Below are 20,080 nucleotides of genomic sequence, written 5' to 3'. Positions count from 1 at the left end.
TGTCTGACTTCCCATTTATCCTAGGTAGTGAAAAGGTATAATCTCTTTACTCCAATTTAAAGATGATGTAATTATGAGGGTAGTAAGTAATCAAAACTGAAAGGGAGAAAGCAGAATATTTTGCCTTGGAAAAATATAGACTTATCTGTTATTCATTCCATTTTCGCCATAACAAATATACAGATTCTTACATGTTTTGTAAATGAATTCGTGAGGATTTCAGTTCCTAGATGGTTTAAGTCAGTTCACGAGGGCTCCAGCTCCATGGTGCAATAAAATGAATCCATGAAGGTGCCAGTTCCATGGTGCTCCAAATGGCCTCATGACAGTTTCAGTTCCATGGTACTCCAGATATATCCATGGGAGCTCCATTTCCATCGTGCTCCAGATGAATCTATGAAAGTTCTATCTCCATAATTTCACCTGACGATCAGTGCCGACTTGTAGTAGTTGAGATCAGCTTCATCTGAATGATTCAGGAAGGCGTGCAGGACAACAGCGGGTCACGTAAGGTCACAATAATGATACAGCTGTCTCAGCAGAGAACACCCAGACCCTCCCGGAAGGAAGAAATAAAAGGAGGGGGAATATATAAGAGAAGAAGCAGCAGCAGCAGTAGCAGTAGCCGCGGCTGGAGCAGCAATAGCAGCAGCAGAAGACATAACATCAGGGATGCCCGTGTGTGGTCGTGTGTTGGGGATCTGCAAGATAACATCTGCTCGCTGGGGCGTTCACTCTGCCCAGCGTTCACTCTGCCTAGCTAATTGTTTCTGTGGGTATGATGTGAACCTCGAGACGTAAATCATCTCCTCATACACATATATCAAGGATATTGATGGAGGCGTAACCTACCTTCGCTGAACCACGAAAAAATGAGGAAGAAAGAGAGCAAAACCAGATTCAATACATGAAATAGCCAGGAGAGATATGGGGAATCTTGAGAACAGAGAACCAAGGAAACACTGTATATCATTTTCCTTTACTGGTACCCTAGAAGCGTAGGGGAATATGTATGATAACAATTCTATGAAGAAATATCATGATGAAAATTGTGTGAGTCGTCCATTTTGCTGTGAGGATTCTTTTTTATCTTGTAGTAGTCGAGTAACCTTGCAAGAAACCCCCATGACTGCTGACCTCTCTGGGCTCAAGTTCCTCCGTTCTTGCCTCTGTCTGTCTGTCTCCTCCTCTGCCTATTCCTCTTCTCCGTATCTCCCCTTCCTTTCCCCTCGGCCTATCACTCCACTCCTGATTGAGTATCAGCAACCCAAGGTAGACGGTATGAAGAACTTCTCAAACTGTCAAGTGCACCTGTTTGGAAGAACTAACTGATCACAGAACCTAATTTTTCCTTTATCACTATGGGACGAAAACTGCAAAATGTGGATCTTCACTTATCATGAAGCGTCATGGCCACCAGAAACGTTTTGCTATGGGTCTCAGGATGATGGAAATATATGTAATTTTCTTGTTGTAAATATCTCATCTTGTTCCACGTCTTCATGACTAACCTGAGGGTTCTGGTGTTAAACACCCATATATATATATATATATATATATATATATATATATATATATATATATATATATATATATATATATATATATATATATATATATATATATATATATATATATATATTCCTATATATATATATATATATATATATATATATATATATATATATATATATATATATATATATATATATATATATATATATATATATATATTCCTATGAGTCCACGGGGAAAATCAAACACGAAAAGTTCCCAAGTGCACTTTCGTGTAATAATCACATCATCAGGGGAGACACAAGAGAGAAATTTAACAGTCAGTTGATATACATCGAAGAGACGAAGCTAGGACGCCATTTTCCCCGTGGACTCATAGGAATATATATTCATATATGTATCATAACTGCTCTTCTTCGTCGCATCATAAACGAGATCTTGAAAGGGTGAAAGTAAATCGGATTGACATCTTGGTATGGCCTTCGCATTAAAGATCTTGTTCATTGCGTCAACACAAACAGAAAAGGAATCAGAGAAAATATTTATAGAACAGGAGTGATACAACATCTCAATCTGAGGCACTTTTGAAACCAAAGTACCTGAAGCAGAACAATGATCCCTTCTCTTCTGGTCTTCAAAGCACCTTTCCCCAATGTAACTTGATATGTAAGAGTTGTCGCCAGTAATTATCTGCGCCAGAATGTACCTAGCGTTTAGGGTGCTACCAGCGGGTCGCCGCCAGGACGGGCCCCTACCCTCGGTTGTTATGATGCACATCTCACCGGCCAGGGAAGGCGACCTAAAGAGAACGAACGATCGTTTTGGCGAGTGTGTTATTTGCTAGTACCGCCGAGCTCCTCTCCCCACCCCAGCCAAAGGGTCAGGTGTGCGAGACGATCAAATAAAGTAGTTTTATCACTCGATGAATTTTAATGATGGAAATCTTAAACGCTTGTGATCTATAACAGCGCTTGAATAGTCCCTTGCAAATACCTGACCTGAAGAAGGATGTTGGGTTTCAGCAGTTAAAAGATGAATAATCATACTGCTCCACTTTCTGCCTCTTTCAAAGTCATTACTGACTTGTGGTAGGAGACTTTTTCTCATCGTTAGAAGTACGTTCGACACTCACCTCTCGTACCCATACCTCATAAACTATCCACAGTTAGCCTTTACATACATCGCCCTTATACCTTACTTCACATCATGATCGGCCACGAACACCCTCACACTGCCCCCATTCATCTCAACACAAAAGGGAAGATAATGAAAACACGGAGGTAGCCTTACGCATGAAGATCACTACTTCCACGCGCGTTGAAGTCTCTCTGTAACTGGGGTGGATGCACTCGCTGCGAGCAAGTATTCACTCACCTGCTGCACCCCACGCTGGGGTGAAAGTTGATCTACGTCTTGTGAAAGTAACTCACTCTTCACAAATGACTGTAAACATGGAACTTAAAGTCAACGGGAATATAACACTGTCGGAGTCGCAGAGTCGAACCCTATGAATGGTTCGAGCGAGGACTGGGGATTTGTGTGTACATTTCTCCGAACGCAGTTAAAGAAATCGGATTATTACGGCAATGAAAATAGGAACGAGTTCTTTATGAATAGTTAACCATTTATTGTAACAAAAAGTGGAGAATGAATTTGTGTAGCTTGTCATGATTATCAGACGAATATCGCAAAATACCCAAAGGTACCAAAATCAGCTTGAGAATAACTTTATCAAGACTGTTTAGCTTTCAAACATCTTATGCTTCATATATATATATATATATATATATATATATATATATATATATATATATATATATATATATATATATATATATATATATATATATATATATATATATATATATATATATAGCAGCCTCATAACGTAAGCGTAAATGTATAAGACGGTCGTTTAAGTAGACATGCTCAGTGAAGGTCCCACACTGGGCGGGTGCGGTGTTCTCTGAGGCAACCCACGTCTCTACAAGGTGAAATTATATCATGGAAGAGAATTTTAATGTGAGGTTTAGACATGTTTTTGTCAACATTACTGCCAACCTTTCGTGTTCCCATTTAATTCACCCCCACTGTGTTTACGGTCATAATAAATCCGATGCATTTTGGTATCGGTCCAAAACGTCTTCCTCTTTCGCAGTATCGGCCGAAGATATCTGTTTTGACATAGGAATCAGATCGGGTGAACTTTACGATGTACGGGTTTTGTATATGTGTGTGTGTGTGTGTGTGTGTGTGTGTGTGTGTGTGTGTGTGTGTGTGTGTGTACCTTCCCTGATGATGTAGTTAGGGGGAGATGGGGTGAAGAAGCTCTCAACATTAATGCCAGGAAAGAATTAATACTTTGGCGAAGGAAAATAGTTTCTTTTGCATCTATCCTAGGAAAATATATATTCATCTTTACTAAGATCAGCAAGGAATATCCGCTGCCATTTACATCAAGAACAAATAAAGTATTTTAAAGGTATAATCCAGCCGAAATAAAAAGTTTACAACGTCACTGCTGGATGCAAACCACATCCTTCACTGACATTTACACTGATATCTATAATTTACACTGATGTCTATAATTTACACTGATATCTATAATTTGTCTGTGTATCTGCCTACCTATCTTTCTACCCTTCCATCTGTCTATCTAATTATCTATCTTTCTATCAATCTATACTCCTCACTCTCTCTCTCTCTCTCTCTCTCTCTCTCTCTCTCTCTCTCTCTCTCTCTCTCTCTCTCTCTCTCTCTCTCTCTCTCTCTCTCTCTCTCTCTCTCTATATATATATATATATATATATATATATATATGTAATATTCACACCTGATTATCCAGAGAAAGTGTAAAACGCTATTCATAAAGGAGTGCCAGTGATGGTATTTCTATCACAGCCATTCTAGCCTCCTCCTTAGATGAGGAAGAAAGAAATGAAACAAGATACCGTCGTCATGGGCTCCTCCCCCCCCCCCCTTTGTCGTGACTACAGTAATTCGCGTCCGACCAATCTGGTGCACGTCTCGAGAATAGCGATACTCTGTTAACCTCAACCGCACCACTCAACATCCTTGTTGCCACGGCTCCCGCAGCGAGAACCTTCATCATAAGACTCAGCGGGGGAGCTCGCTAACTGCCCGTTGTGCCTGTGATTATATAGCCGGGGCTGGGGCTCGGGTGGCATTATAAGAATGCAACGTGACGCGCTCCGCTTGTGTTAGGCGATGGTGAGAACGCATCGGAGATGGAGGGACGGAGGGGAGGGGATTCCCTCGATGCTGCTGTGCGAGTAACAAAGCAGATTGCACGGGGATACGTATGTAGTTTGTATATTAATAGGAGAGTTATGTACTTTGAATGGTTGCTTCTGGTTGTGTTTCGCCGCACGCATACGTAACACCTGCTGTCACGGATCGTAGAATATCCTGTTCTAACATATGTATTATGCATCAAGTGGTCTGCGAATGTCTTTTTGAGACTATCAACCTACGACGGTGCTACAAGGTATACGGTACTTGTGTACCGTATCAGGTAATACTGTGAACAATAGAAATACTAATCCTATATGTCGATTAAGTTGTAGCCTCAGAGGAGGAGAGTTCAATCTGCTTTAGTAATGACAACTTCATGCGATGGGAACACTGCTCTCCGTACTGCAGATGAAAGGTTGGGACAACGTCCATTCGCTCTTTGTTAGCTTCATTATGAAAAGAACAATTGGAAGATGGAAGAACCAAGAGCAAAAGAAAAGAATGATAGAGAGTAGTGGGAAAGAGTTGAGCGAAAATGATAACACTTCGAGAGTTTGAGTGAGAAACTTAAATGCAGGAAGAAGAAATGAACAGCCAAAGGAACTCAATTTGTCTAGATTTAACATAAATATGTTTTGATATCAATATGTTTTATGTACATATATATATATATATATATATATATATATATATATATATATATATATATATATATATATATATATATATATATATATATATATATATATATATATATATATATATATATATATATATATATATATATATATATATATATATATACTCCGATCTGAACCATCTATAAACATTGCACCTCACGTTGGTAAATACATGATAAATAAGAACTAACCAATTCATCATGATATAAAACAAGAGATCACAGAGAAACTGCAGTCCTGCTTTTCCTGTGGGTAAATAAGACATTTAGAAAAAATAGATTCAGGTCTTTCCGTTTGCTTGCGCATCCCTGGACTAGACCATGTCTGTCGAGAGGTTTACACTGACTGTTTCTGGAAACCTTAAAAACACTAATGATTTTCTTCTTTCTTGGAGTATGTCTCTCTTTTCTCTCTCTCTCTCTCTCTCTCTCTCTCTCTCTCTCTCTCTCTCTCTCTCTCTCTCTCTCTCTCTCTCTCTCTCTCTCTCTCTCTCTCTCTCTCTCTTTTTTGATACGTCGAAGATCATGTTGTTGTTACTCGGTCATTTTCCAGTTGATCAAGCAGGGCCATGTCTCAGTCAATCGACAAGGGACCAGTTCGTATTGCTAGGCAAGACTCCACAAATAGACGGTCGTCACTCACATCTTTTTTGCTCGGGATCTGCACCCGCTGGAGGCTTTGGGTAATATATACATTCCGGGCGGTAAAGTCTTATTGAAGCGTTTAAACCTGTGATGAACGGGAGGTACTTACGTATTCCCAGAACCTGTAAGTACCACATGCCTCACTGAAGGAAGCAGATATGCATAATTTAGAACAGAATAATTTTCTTTACTTTATTCCCCCATTAATTCGCAGAGGATTCTAAAAGAGATTCTGGATGGATCAGGTTCTGAATTATGCTTTGAATCTAATCGGAGCGAGATTGTGAGGAATGGCCTTCAAAGGGAGACGAAAATTATGAGATATGATTCACCGAGTAATAGTCTGTTCTGAATGTAAGTAGTTTTGTCGACCTTTGGGCAGGAATTTTGTTAAAGTGTAGACTTTTGGGTGAATTGATCTGTCTTTTCTTTTCTTCCAAAAAATGTGTTTTGGTAGTTAAGTTCGTAGTATGACAAAAAATTTCTTTCTTATACAAGTTTAGATCTTATAAAGTGATGAGTAAGTGCTCTCTCTCTCTCTCTCTCTCTCTCTCTCTCTCTCTCTCTCTCTCTCTCTCTCTCTCTCTCTCTCTCTCTCTCTCTCTGACAATTCAGATCTGTCTCCTTATCTTGGTGTATATGTCTACTTGCCTGCTTCGCTTATCTCCCTTGTCTTACTCACCACGCTGCTAAGAACTCCCTTTTCAAAGGAAAGTTACCGTCAGTCGAAGCATTTCTAGCCACTTAAATCGCAAGTGTCACTAAGTCGCTAAGGTGTTTATGCACTTAACTCTAACTGCACTTGGTGTGACAGGTCCTGAGGCACTTAACTCTAGCTACTTATACTTCAGCGATAAGGATGCACATATCAGCGGTCATGATTGGTTTGAAGGTAATTAACTTCGCTTGCACACACGTCAATGAATTACGATAAGTCTTGAGCACTTAACTTCAGCTGTACACACTTTACTGGCAAGAGGAAGGGTATTTATCATGATCAAGATTATCTACACAAACATGGGCAAAGATGAGAAGGAGTAATAAGGATCCATGTTTTTAAACTGTGACAATTCTATTTTGTTTTCACCTATTTCAGTGAAGAACTAAGGAGAGCCAATATTCCCCATATCAACTTTTGGTTATACGATCATAAATCTTGCTAACTCAGAAGAGTTTTAAACCTTCCTAAAGACTAACACATTACAATAACCTGAGGTTAAACCAATCGAAGACCTGTCAATACACTCTTAAACGAAGATGGATGAAGCAGACATCACCAGCGAACAACGTTCCGACGCATGAACTTGCGGGCGAACGATGGAGAGAAGAGATCAGTTACTTTAGAAAGCTAGTCTGGTAGAGCCATTAGTTTCTTCTCTCGTCAAGTACACGAGCGTTCATTAACTGCACCTTGTTCGCTGGCGAGTGGAGACTTGTGTTGAGCTCTCCTGGCAGAGCCATGATGATACGGGTCCTGAATTCAAACTGAATTGATGGCAGGTCACCGAAAGAATCATTGAAGATAATGAGTATGATTGAACATCTGGTAGATTTATTTGTCTCCGTAAGGTATCTGTTGACACGTATAATAGGCTGGTAATACATTGTCTGTATGTCAACGCAGCACTAAATAGAAAGCTGGAATTAACTATCAAATCATCACAGAGCTTTCTTACAGCTTGAAAGTCAAAAACATTTCAATATCTATAGGCTGAATCCAAAGATGAATATGTTTACATCCAGATAAAAAAAAAATCTATTTATATCTTAAGAATCATAAACATCTCAACGCATATACAAAAAAAAGCATCAGGCAAGACTATTTACATGAGCGAACAGCATTATAAATCACCTCAGAGTAATTAGATTGCTCGGTAACTCTTTGAAGCAAAGAAAGACATTAGATCTATGTTATAAATGGGACCACAAAGACATGGTCTACTGTAGGCATAGGAATTTTCACCCACGACGGATGGTCGCTGATAAATTTCAGTGCCCAACATCTGTAGCCCAAACACAGTCTAACAATCATCTCATTGTGACTGCCACTTTTTGCTCAGCTAAGAAGTAGTGGACGTTTAGTGGGATACGTTTGGACTGTTTAATTGGCGTGATGACTTTATTGCATCGCTTGAGTTTAAGTTGCGAATAGAGAATAAAACACACACACACACCCACACACACAACACACACACACACACAACACACACACACACACACACACACACACACACACACACAAACACACACACACACATATATATACATATATATATATATATATATATATATATATATATATATATATATATATATATATATATATATATATATATATATATATATATATATGCACCACACATATATCTTAAGTATAAAGAAGAACTTTCCGTTCCCGTGCATAGGGTAGGGAATTTTTGCTATTCAATTCACACGTGCAAATTCTTATCTAGCGAGAGAGGTCTTGTAGCTGCTGACAGTCATGGACTGATGGGGATGGCGATAAAGGAACTCGGTCAGAGGTTACGAAGTCTTCCCTCTGGGTCCCTCGTGTCTTATCGGCACGCAAGGGCATCGTGGCGCTCTCTGATATGCAACATTTCAAGCTTAGGTCTTTTGATATTTAGTCACGAGGTCACTGTAACAGGCTGTAACAGGCTGTAACAGGCAAGTTTAAATGTCCCCTTGTCTTTCTCTTTCGTCCCTCTAAGAATATAAAGTCTATTATTTGCTCTATTCTAACTTTCTTTTTAACTAGGAAGTCTTATCTCTCTCTCTCTCTCTCTCTCTCTCTCTCTCTCTCTCTCTCTCTCTCTCTCTCTCTCTCTCTCTCTCTCTCTCTCTCTCTCTCGAGGATGCATACAGACACACACGCACACACATCCTGCATGTCGTCTGTCTGTCTGTCTGTCTGTCTGTCTGTCTGTCTGTCTCTCTCTCTCTCTCTCTCTCTCTCTCTCTCTCTCTCTGTCTGTGTCTTATCTCTCTTCCTACTTCTCCCTACAGCTGTCAGCCACCTATACCTATCAGCTAACGTCAGCTTGTTGCTGTCAGGTACCATTCATCCCATCTGCGTCACAGCTCTTAGGCCACGTCAATCTAGCTTGAAGAGATAGACGCAATAATTCTTATCGCTCCAGCGAGGGCCAGCGTGTCAGAAGGGGTGAAGATAATGGAGCATGAACGAAGTCCTCTGTGTCTGCATTGTCTTCAGTACTGAGAATATTGCTGTTCATAAAATTTCACATGATTTCTTTTAAGTATGTAATCGTGGAAATACAGTCATCGGACACCATGAAAAGTAACTTCAATGTATGTGACACAGAATGGAGTTTCACACACTTACTTTTCGACTGTGTAGAAGATTTCTGTGCTACATAGCTGTTTACTGACTGTTCAAGAAGGGGTTCTCTTTCTCACACCATTTTTTTCTTGAACTAACAGGTTGATAAAGACATCTGTGTAAAACCATTTGTTACTCACTTCTTTGAGAAGGCATCTCGCGTTGTTAAACCAGCAGCTGACGACTGTTTTAAGAGGGCATCTTTACTGAACTATCAGTTGTTGACTGTTCTTATCTTATACGTTCTGATACCTGAGGCATAACAGTGACAAATGCCTGGCACTCTGGCCACTTCTAGATTCAGGACACATCTCCTCCAATCTGCTTTTATTAGTATTGTTCCAGCTGGCATACTAATGCTCTCGGGCGGCCTCTTATATTACACGTATCAGAACAATATATAAGGAGCTCAACATTTGTCGAAATCCTCCCGGACAGGTAATGAGCAACGAGGATTATGATGCAAGAAATCTAAATTCATCTGAGCTCCTTAACTGGAGACGGAGATTGGAGCATCAAGTGTGGACGTGGGGATGAGGTCTTACCACACCACGAGAGGTTTGGTCTTTATGTGCGAATACCCAGCAAGGTGACTTCGAGGGGTGACTGACGAAGCTTCGAAGTCACTGACTGAAGCTGATGACTGGTGTGAGAGATATAGTGACATCTATAACTACACAACTAGCAATGCATCGATTTATAGTCTGTAAAAAAATGATTTTCTTTCCTTGTAATTTTTTTTTTTTTCGTCTCTCTGTCACTGTCACTTTTTTATGTCCATGTTTATCCCCATCACTCATTTGCTTTCTCTCGTGCAGCCATTATTTCTGTCCTCCCGACTCCTCTCTCTCTCTCTCTCTCTCTCTCTCTCTCTCTCTCTCTCTCTCTCTCTCTCTCTCTCTCTCTCTCTCTCTCTCTCTCTCTCTCTCTCTCTCCTTTCCATTTTTCTAATAATCTGTTCCATCCACTTATCCTCTTTTCCATCTTGCCGTCCCATCTATATTCTTTCTTTCCCTCTCTTCCATTCTCATTTACTCTGCCCTTTCATTCGCATGTTGTTTCTTTTGCACTTCTTTCATGCTATATCCTTCTGTCTCCCTCCTCCTGACCTGTCTACTCACCTGACCTGACCTCTCACCCTCTATTTCCTGAGTCCAATTCTTGCGCCTCTTTTGCCTCCGTCCTTCCTCCCTCCTTTTCCCTTTTCCTATTCTACTTACATTTTCTCTACCATGACTCGTCTTCTTAATCTTTCCCATTTTCTTTCCTCTGTTCCCCCTTCTTTCTGCTCTTTTCTCATCTTTCTTGGGTATCGGGAGGGCTAGTGACGACTGCGTAATGAGCTAACATAACAGTGGTTGTCAAATTCCACTCCCTTGACACAGCTCTCTGCCATCATCCACGTGGGGGCTAATGACATTCAGCCCACAAACATACAATTTCTTCATGCCACACATAACACTTGACAACATGTAATTCACACGACTCGTTCTTCGGAACTCTAGTAGAATTTCTAGCGGTAGGCACTACTCGCAAGCCCTTCTTATGGCAATATTTCGCCGTAAGTACTCACATGCAAGTAGGTAAGTACTAGGTAAGTACTCCTGTCTTCCTTTTCCACCTGTCCTTTGTCTCTTCTTTCCCATCTGTATAACATCAGCCGAACAACGACCAAACATAGCGAGAGAAAACTCCTCTTTCCTTTTTCACATCCTCGTCTCCATTACCTCTCGTGTGGAGCTCACCTTCAGTAGTTCAACCACTCTCGCCACGTCTCGTGTGCCGGTAAATGCCTTACCTTTTTCAGTTTCCCCGGGCAATTTGACATGAGCATCCACGTTCCGCGTCCTTGTATTATTCCTGAGGTGTCTGCGCACCTTTGATCTTTCATGGTTGAATATCCACGACCAATTTAAGTGATGTGTGACGTTGGCCTTCGCTCGCAGTCGTACTAATGAGAGAATTTCATTCAGGTGGAAAGCTAAAGGCAAGAGAGTACCAAGTTCATCCACGTATACCTCATAGTAGGGGATGCAGGCGAAGCAAGATATTTGGTTGTAGATCTTCCCGACTCTTACGAAGATCGAAATCAGGAAAATTAGCTTTCAACTGGACGGACGGGGGGGAACAATAGATGTATCCTCCAAAAATACAGTAATTCACCTGAACAGCACAAGCGCATCTCCCGTGGAGGTTGTGAATGCATCATTCAACAGAGAGAAGGGGAGAGAGAGAGAGAGAGAGAGAGAGAGAGAGAGAGAGAGAGAGAGAGAGAGAGAGAGAGAGAGAGAGAGAGAGAGAGAGAGAGAGAGAGAGAGAGAGAGAGAGAGAGAGAGAGAGAGAGAGAGAGAGAGAGAGAGAGAGAGAGAGAGAGAGAGAGAGAGAGAGAGAGAGAGAGAGAGAGAGAGAGAGAGAGAGAGAGAGAGAGAGAGAGAGAGAGAGAGAGAGAGAGAGAGAGAGAGAGAGAGAGAGAGGCGCCCGCCCGGCCCACCTTTGGTCACCATGGCAACGTACATCTCCCAAACCCATATTTAGCGGCGGTAGGAGCGGCCGAAGAGCTCCCTTGGACGTCCCACCGTGTTGCCCTATAAGGCCACGATCTTCAAGCCCGAGTGTGTGACCTGCCTCGGGATGCAGGGGGTCAAAGAAGCTCCGCTTTAATTGGGAACCAGCGATGAATTTAATTTGTTACCACATAAAGTCTCGGTGAGCGCTGCTTCTCTGTCTCCTTCCCAGCAGGGAGACCAACAGACCTAAGCACCTTAGAGTGACTGAAGTGTATGTACCTGTGAGCATAAAAGGTTTTCTAATATTTTGTCATATTAGTACCTTTAGGCGCTGTAGGCATAAGAATAAAGGTCCACAGATTCGAGACTTAACGTAGAGACTTGTGAAAACATACATAGATAGATACAAAAGGATACAAGAAAGAAAGAGTCGTTGATACGCACACGGAACACACACACACACACACACACACACACACACACACACACACACACACACACACCACACACACGTACACACACACACAGATACACGCACACAGCCACATTTCGGGGGGTTTAGTGATGGCTGTGCCGTGGATGTCAAACTCCCTTCCCTGGACTAGGTTAGTTTCTTATCTTGCTGTCTCACATGCACGTGAGTTACTAGGATTCAGTCCACAATCAACCACTCTCTCTCTCTCTCTCTCTCTCTCTCTCTCTCTCTCTCTCTCTCTCTCTCTCTCTCTCTCTCTCTCTCTCTCTCTCTCTCTCTCTCTTTCTCTCCATCTTTAGCATAACACTCAATAACATCCAATGCTCACACGTCTTTAGTAACTTCAAAATGTTATTCTGCTGTGGGCTCTAAGCGGTAGCCTTATCTAAGGGCAAAATTTCGTCATAGTTAGAGATATGGACCCCACGTGTAGATAGAACTCTCTCCCCATACTGTACATATAGATAGAAAAGGATTATGTCACATTGTCTCTTTATCTATCATTCATATCAATGTAATTATCATTATTTATGATAAATATTCTTACTGTTGCGGTTATCAATCTCAAAGAAGATTTGATAGAGACATAGGTCAAACAAGCCAAAAAGGGGCCTCTGATATCAGTCATGGGTCCCCCCCCCCATCAAGATGGAGAGATGATCCCCTTCAATTAAGGGAGGTGCCCCATCACAAGAAAAAGAGGTGCCCCCATCGAGGAAGAGAGGTGCCCCCATCAAGGAAGAGAGGTGCCCCCATCAAGGAAGAGAGGTGCCCCCATCAAGGAAGAGAGGTGCCCCCATCAAGGAAAAGAGGTGCCCCCATCAAGGAAAAGAAGTACCCCATCAAGGAAAAGAGGAGCCCCAACAAGAACAAAAAGAGGTGTCTTCACCAAGAAAAAGAGGTGCTCCCCTTTCAAACCGGACCATATTTACGGCTTTGTATTAGACAAAGCGAGTCATCTATTGGTCTCAAACCCTGCTGATCACATTGATAAGTCTTATTACAGAGATATCTGTAATGTTGGCGTTTACAAAATTATGTATCATCTTTTATTATGATTGTTACAGTAATGATGATGGTTGCCAGGTTGCAGACCATGAGAGTCATGCAAGAACTATCGTCTAACTATAGTATAAGAAAATGGAACCGAGAACTTATACATCACGAGGCTCGGGTCAGACAACAGAGCGGGACAACGTAAAGAAAAGTGTGGCGAATTAATCTGAGTTTTACGTCTTCTTGTAAGTTCTCAAAGGATGAATGTTTTCGTTGGAGATTCTCAACTATTGCTAAGCGGAGATGTCAGGCTCTGCCAGAATTGCCCGTGTGTGTGTGTGTGTGTGTGTGTGTGTGTGTGTGTGTTTGTGTGTGTGTGTGTGTGTGTGTCTGTGTGTGTGTGTGTGTGTGTGCGTGCGCGTGTGTTAACTTTCCAGTTTACATTATATTCCCATCTGTTTATTCTCCAGTCATTTGCTCCGTTTTACTACGCTATTCTCTCTCTATAAACCACACAGTCTGTCCGTTCAGAGAGTGTGCTTTGCCCAATGCCTGGCACAATGTTGTTTTCGTAAGGTCCTGGTACACACTCCCCCCATATTCCTTTCCCCTCCTTCCCTCCAAGCCTTCCTCTAAGTGACAACATTCCTCCAGTCTCAACATATTGACTCAGGACTCCCAAGGAACTAGACTCCCCCTCCCGCCCAACTCCTCCCCTCCCTCTTCGCTCGCCAGGCTGAGGTTGCACATTCGTTCTCCAGCAAATTCGTTCGCTGACCTCCAGTGGGTTCGCCTCCAGGGGAGATGCACGGTGAGATTTTCTCGATTAATATACGGCCTGAGCGAGAGACTTTCTCTTGCCATAACCTTCGCACCAATTAGTTCTTACGAGGATTGCCTGCCGTCTGTCGGAGTGGGCATTATCTGATCAGAGAGGAGTCCCGGAAAAAGACTTTACTTCATCGTAGGTCCTCTGGGCGAACTTATGGTCTGTCATTAACCTATCGGGTGCGTTTGAATCATCCAGAAACTGTTGAAAGGAACGGCATTAAGCCCCGAGGAAGGTACAGGTGCTCCGAGATGATTTGGAAGGTAATCTCTCTCTCTATTTGTAAAAGCTTCAGTGTTTCTGACGTATACAATCAATGCCACGAACATCCAAGTTGGAAATTATATTTACCACAGGAACACAGACTCGAGTTTGTTTTGTACTTTCTTATCTGGTTCGTGAGGGCATTTAGCTTGGCCAGCCGACATTAAAGACGAGTGAAACATAAATTATATCACATTATGATTATATTATCATCATCATTACTGCTCTTTATGCAACAAGCCTGACGCTCATTGTCCATATATTCATTAAGGAACTGAGGGGTTAAATTTATTCTATTTTTAATTAATACAGTTATATATATTCATGTGTTTCAGATACAAGAGAAAAACAAGACATAGAGGATATTAGAACTTTGTCTCTTCGTCTCTTTTACCGCAGAGTAAACGTCATGAGGACATTTCATTTGACTGGGAAATTTGAAAAAGAAAGAAAATGTCTGAATCACAAAAAAAGTCTGGGATTTCAAGCTTTTGTCTGGCGAAAATGGTTGAGTTCAATGACTACTTAACCACTACAGAATGACTACTTAACCACTAGAGAATGACTACTTAACCACTAGAGAATGACTACTTAACCACTACAGAATGACTACTTAACCACTACAGAATGACTACTTAACCACTACAGAATGACTACTTAACCACTACAGAATGACTACTTAACCACTACAGAATGACTACTTAACCACTACAGAATGACTACTTAACCACTACAGAATGACTACTTAACCACTACAGAATGACTACTTAACCACTACAGAATGACTACTTAACCACTACAGAATGACTACTTAACCACTACAGAATGACTACTTAACCACTACAGAATGACTACTTAACCACTACAGAATGACTACTTAACCACTACAGAATGACTACTTAACCACTACAGAATGACTACTTAACCACTACAGAATGACTACTTAACCACTACAGAATGACTACTTAACCACTACAGAATGACTACTTAACCACTACAGAATGACTACTTAACCACTACAGAATGACTACTTAACCACTACAGAATGACTACTTAACCACTACAGAATGACTACTTAACCACTACAGAATGACTACTTAACCACTACAGAATGACTACTTAACCACTACAGAATGACTACTTAACCACTACAGAATGACTACTTAACCACTACAGAATGACTACTTAACCACTACAGAATGACTACTTAACCACTACAGAATGACTACTTAACCACTACAGAATGACTACTTAACCACTACAGAATGACTACTTAACCACTACAGAATGACTACTTAACCACTACAGAATGACTACTTAACCACTACAGAATGACTACTTAACCACTACAGAATGACTACTTAACCACTACAGAATGACTACTTAACCACTACAGAATGACTACTTAACCACTACAGAATGACTACTTAACCACTACAGAATGACTACTTAACCACTACAGAATGACTACTTAACCACTACAGAATGACTACTTAACCACTACAGAATGACTACTTAACCACTACAGAATGACTACTTAACCACTACAGAATGACTACTTAACCACTACAGAATGACTACTTAACCACTACAGAATGACTACTTAACCACTACAGAATGACTACTTAACCACTACAGAATGACTACTTAACCACTACAGAATGACTACTTAACCACTACAGAATGACTACTTAACCACTACAGAATGACTACTTAACCACTACAGAATGACTACTTAACCACTACAGAATGACTACTTAACCACTACAGAATGACTACTTAACCACTACAGAATGACTACTTAACCACTACAGAATGACTACTTAACCACTACAGAATGACTACTTAACCACTACAGAATGACTACTTAACCACTACAGAATGACTACTTAACCACTACAGAATGACTACTTAACCACTACAGAATGACTACTTAACCACTACAGAATGACTACTTAACCACTACAGAATGACTACTTAACCACTACAGAATGACTACTTAACCACTACAGAATGACTACTTAACCACTACAGAATGACTACTTAACCACTACAGAATGACTACTTAACCACTACAGAATGACTACTTAACCACTACAGAATGACTACTTAACCACTACAGAATGACTACTTAACCACTACAGAATGACTACTTAACCACTACAGAATGACTACTTAACCACTACAGAATGACTACTTAACCACTACAGAATGACTACTTAACCACTACAGAATGACTACTTAACCACTACAGAATGACTACTTAACCACTACAGAATGACTACTTAACCACTACAGAATGACTACTTAACCACTACAGAATGACTACTTAACCACTACAGAATGACTACTTAACCACTACAGAATGACTACTTAACCACTACAGAATGACTACTTAACCACTACAGAATGACTACTTAACCACTACAGAATGACTACTTAACCACTACAGAATGACTACTTAACCACTACAGAATGACTACTTAACCACTACAGAATGACTACTTAACCACTACAGAATGACTACTTAACCACTACAGAATGACTACTTAACCACTACAGAATGACTACTTAACCACTACAGAATGACTACTTAACCACTACAGAATGACTACTTAACCACTACAGAATGACTACTTAACCACTACAGAATGACTACTTAACCACTACAGAATGACTACTTAACCACTACAGAATGACTACTTAACCACTACAGAATGACTACTTAACCACTACAGAATGACTACTTAACCACTACAGAATGACTACTTAACCACTACAGAATGACTACTTAACCACTACAGAATGACTACTTAACCACTACAGAATGACTACTTAACCACTACAGAATGACTACTTAACCACTACAGAATGACTACTTAACCACTACAGAATGACTACTTAACCACTACAGAATGACTACTTAACCACTACAGAATGACTACTTAACCACTACAGAATGACTACTTAACCACTACAGAATGACTACTTAACCACTACAGAATGACTACTTAACCACTACAGAATGACTACTTAACCACTACAGAATGACTACTTAACCACTACAGAATGACTACTTAACCACTACAGAATGACTACTTAACCACTACAGAATGACTACTTAACCACTACAGAATGACTACTTAACCACTACAGAATGACTACTTAACCACTACAGAATGACTACTTAACCACTACAGAATGACTACTTAACCACTACAGAATGACTACTTAACCACTACAGAATGACATTATCTTGGTGACTAATGACCTGACCCTCATGGGTGAGTGACCTCGATTTTCTCACGCATCAAATACATACATAAAGATACATCTATACATCTATGTATTCCAGGCTTACTGGAATACGACGAAAGCTGGTACGAAACCCCTGAGATGTGAGAGACGAGTTGCCTAGCCACCATAAGTGCCTGTACCCGAGTCTCACAGGATCTGACAGATTCATGGCTCCTTGGTCCAATTTTTCTTTCTTAATGTTCCATAGATGAAGGGGACGTCAACAGCAGCTAGGGCATCACAGTACTTCACTGACCTACCCTTATTTGACTCCTCTCATAATTTTCTCCAGAACGAGGCGTTAATCGTAGCTTTTTCTTTGAGGAACCTCTGAGCCACTGGTCCTTGTCAGGGAGGCCAATTGGCTTGACGAAGCCAGTTGGCCCACTCGTGTCCTCACTACCCCAGCTTTCCACGGTGTCTATACAGACCGTATGTCACTTTCCACACCCACATTTCCGACACCATCACTGGTTCTGGTACCAAGCCTCTTGACTTGAATTCTGATGATGTAACGAATTATATTACAGAAGAATAGTTTTGCTCAGTAACTTAAACAACGTGAATACAGATTATGCAACATTACTTGACAGTAGGGAATCACACAAAATTCAAAAGAATATTATAGATTACTGATTTTTTTTTCTACTTAGATTCTATTTTTTCTTCTTAGATTCATCTATCTATTCTCACCTCTTCATTACTGTACATTTAGTGGCTCATATATCCTTTATGGATCTTTATTATTACTTTTACTTTCTATTTCGTCCTTCGTCTTTGCCTTTACTTGCTTCACTACCATTATCCTTCGACCCTTCACTGGGTACAATGTGTGTGGGATAACCTGATCTCCTATCAGGTCCCTGCATATCAAAAACTCACCAACGTATTGCTGATTAGTTCTCTAATGCTCCAGCGAGGTCGCTGCTCGTAGACAAATCGTCTTCAGGAGGCAAACAAAACGGTTATGAATGGACACTTAAGCCGTTGATAGGGAACGGAACATCATCTGATGTTCAGATGTTAAGCAGTTGAACGCCTTCATCACACTGAAAGCCAAACAATGTCTCGTCAAAATCCTTACATACAAGAAGGTACATAGAGCACGAAGACTTACATATAGCACTGTCTCCAAGGACGTAAATTTGGTATAAGTGGTTGAAATTAGAACTTCGCAGCGATATAAACAAGACCCTTAAAAGCAAATCGACTTGACAAGAGCTTTGGCACAAGCTACTGGTAGCACGTGGACAGAGGATATGCAAAACATCCAGCGAGGGCTTGGGTTTCCTAGAGATTCTTCTCATGCCGAGGTCAGAGGTCAGAGGTCAAAGGTTAATACTCTCCTGCTTGAGGTTCCTCATCACGGCCTGGCGCTGTCTCGCTCTTTACTGGCCCGACCTAAGCGTTACCCACCACTCCCTACTTACCCACCACCCACCACCACCCAACCCCGTCTTTCTCTCCTACTATAGTCACTCTTGCCTCCCTCACCTCCTTGCTGATACTCGCTCTCCAGGATCTCCTTCTGCATGAGCTAAAGCCACCAGGATGCACCTCCTCCTTATGGTCACACCTTGCTCAACGTTTTCCAAGAATAATGTGGTAGATTCAACCATGGGAGCTTACTGCCTTGTTAAGACAATTAACTATTTAGGTATAGCACAAGATGAGGATCAGGGGCTGGCTCTGTGAGTAGAGTATCTTGGAGGGAAGAGGCAAAGTATCTGTTTCAAATTTATAATTACATTCTTCTCTTTAGAAAGATAAAGGAAAGATAAAGTTTTAAGTGAGTAAAGGAAGTGTTTTCGAATTCATTATTTTCGTACTCTCTCTCGAACCGAAGACTTGAACCTCCCTAGTAAGAAACATTTTCTTTTAAGTGAAGACCAGTCAAGACCTGGCCCCTCCCTAGTACGTCCAGAACTCAGTCCTTAAGTCAAGACCTGGACCCTCCCTAGTAAGTCCAGAACTCCGCCCTTACGTCAAGACCTGAACCTAGTAAGTCCAGTACTCCCTCGCCAAGTGTAGCCCTATACCTTCTTCCCTGATAAGTCCACCCTATGGTTGCCCTTGTGGGGACTGGAACCCCAGGCAACGGTGAGTTATAACCCCTTCATCTGACGCTGACGACCACAGACAGGTCCCATCTCCCCCATCTCGCTGGCGAGACTCGCTCTTTTCCCCTCCCGCACATCTCGACTGACTATGACTAGTAAGGACAAAGTTATAGACACGATCGACCCGGCAACTGAAACCCGAGAATATCAGTCAA

This window comes from Panulirus ornatus, chromosome 14 (genome assembly GCF_036320965.1).
Source record: "Panulirus ornatus isolate Po-2019 chromosome 14, ASM3632096v1, whole genome shotgun sequence".
In the NCBI taxonomy this organism is placed as follows: domain Eukaryota; kingdom Metazoa; phylum Arthropoda; class Malacostraca; order Decapoda; family Palinuridae; genus Panulirus; species Panulirus ornatus.
Note: the sequence above shows the minus strand (reverse complement) of the source record.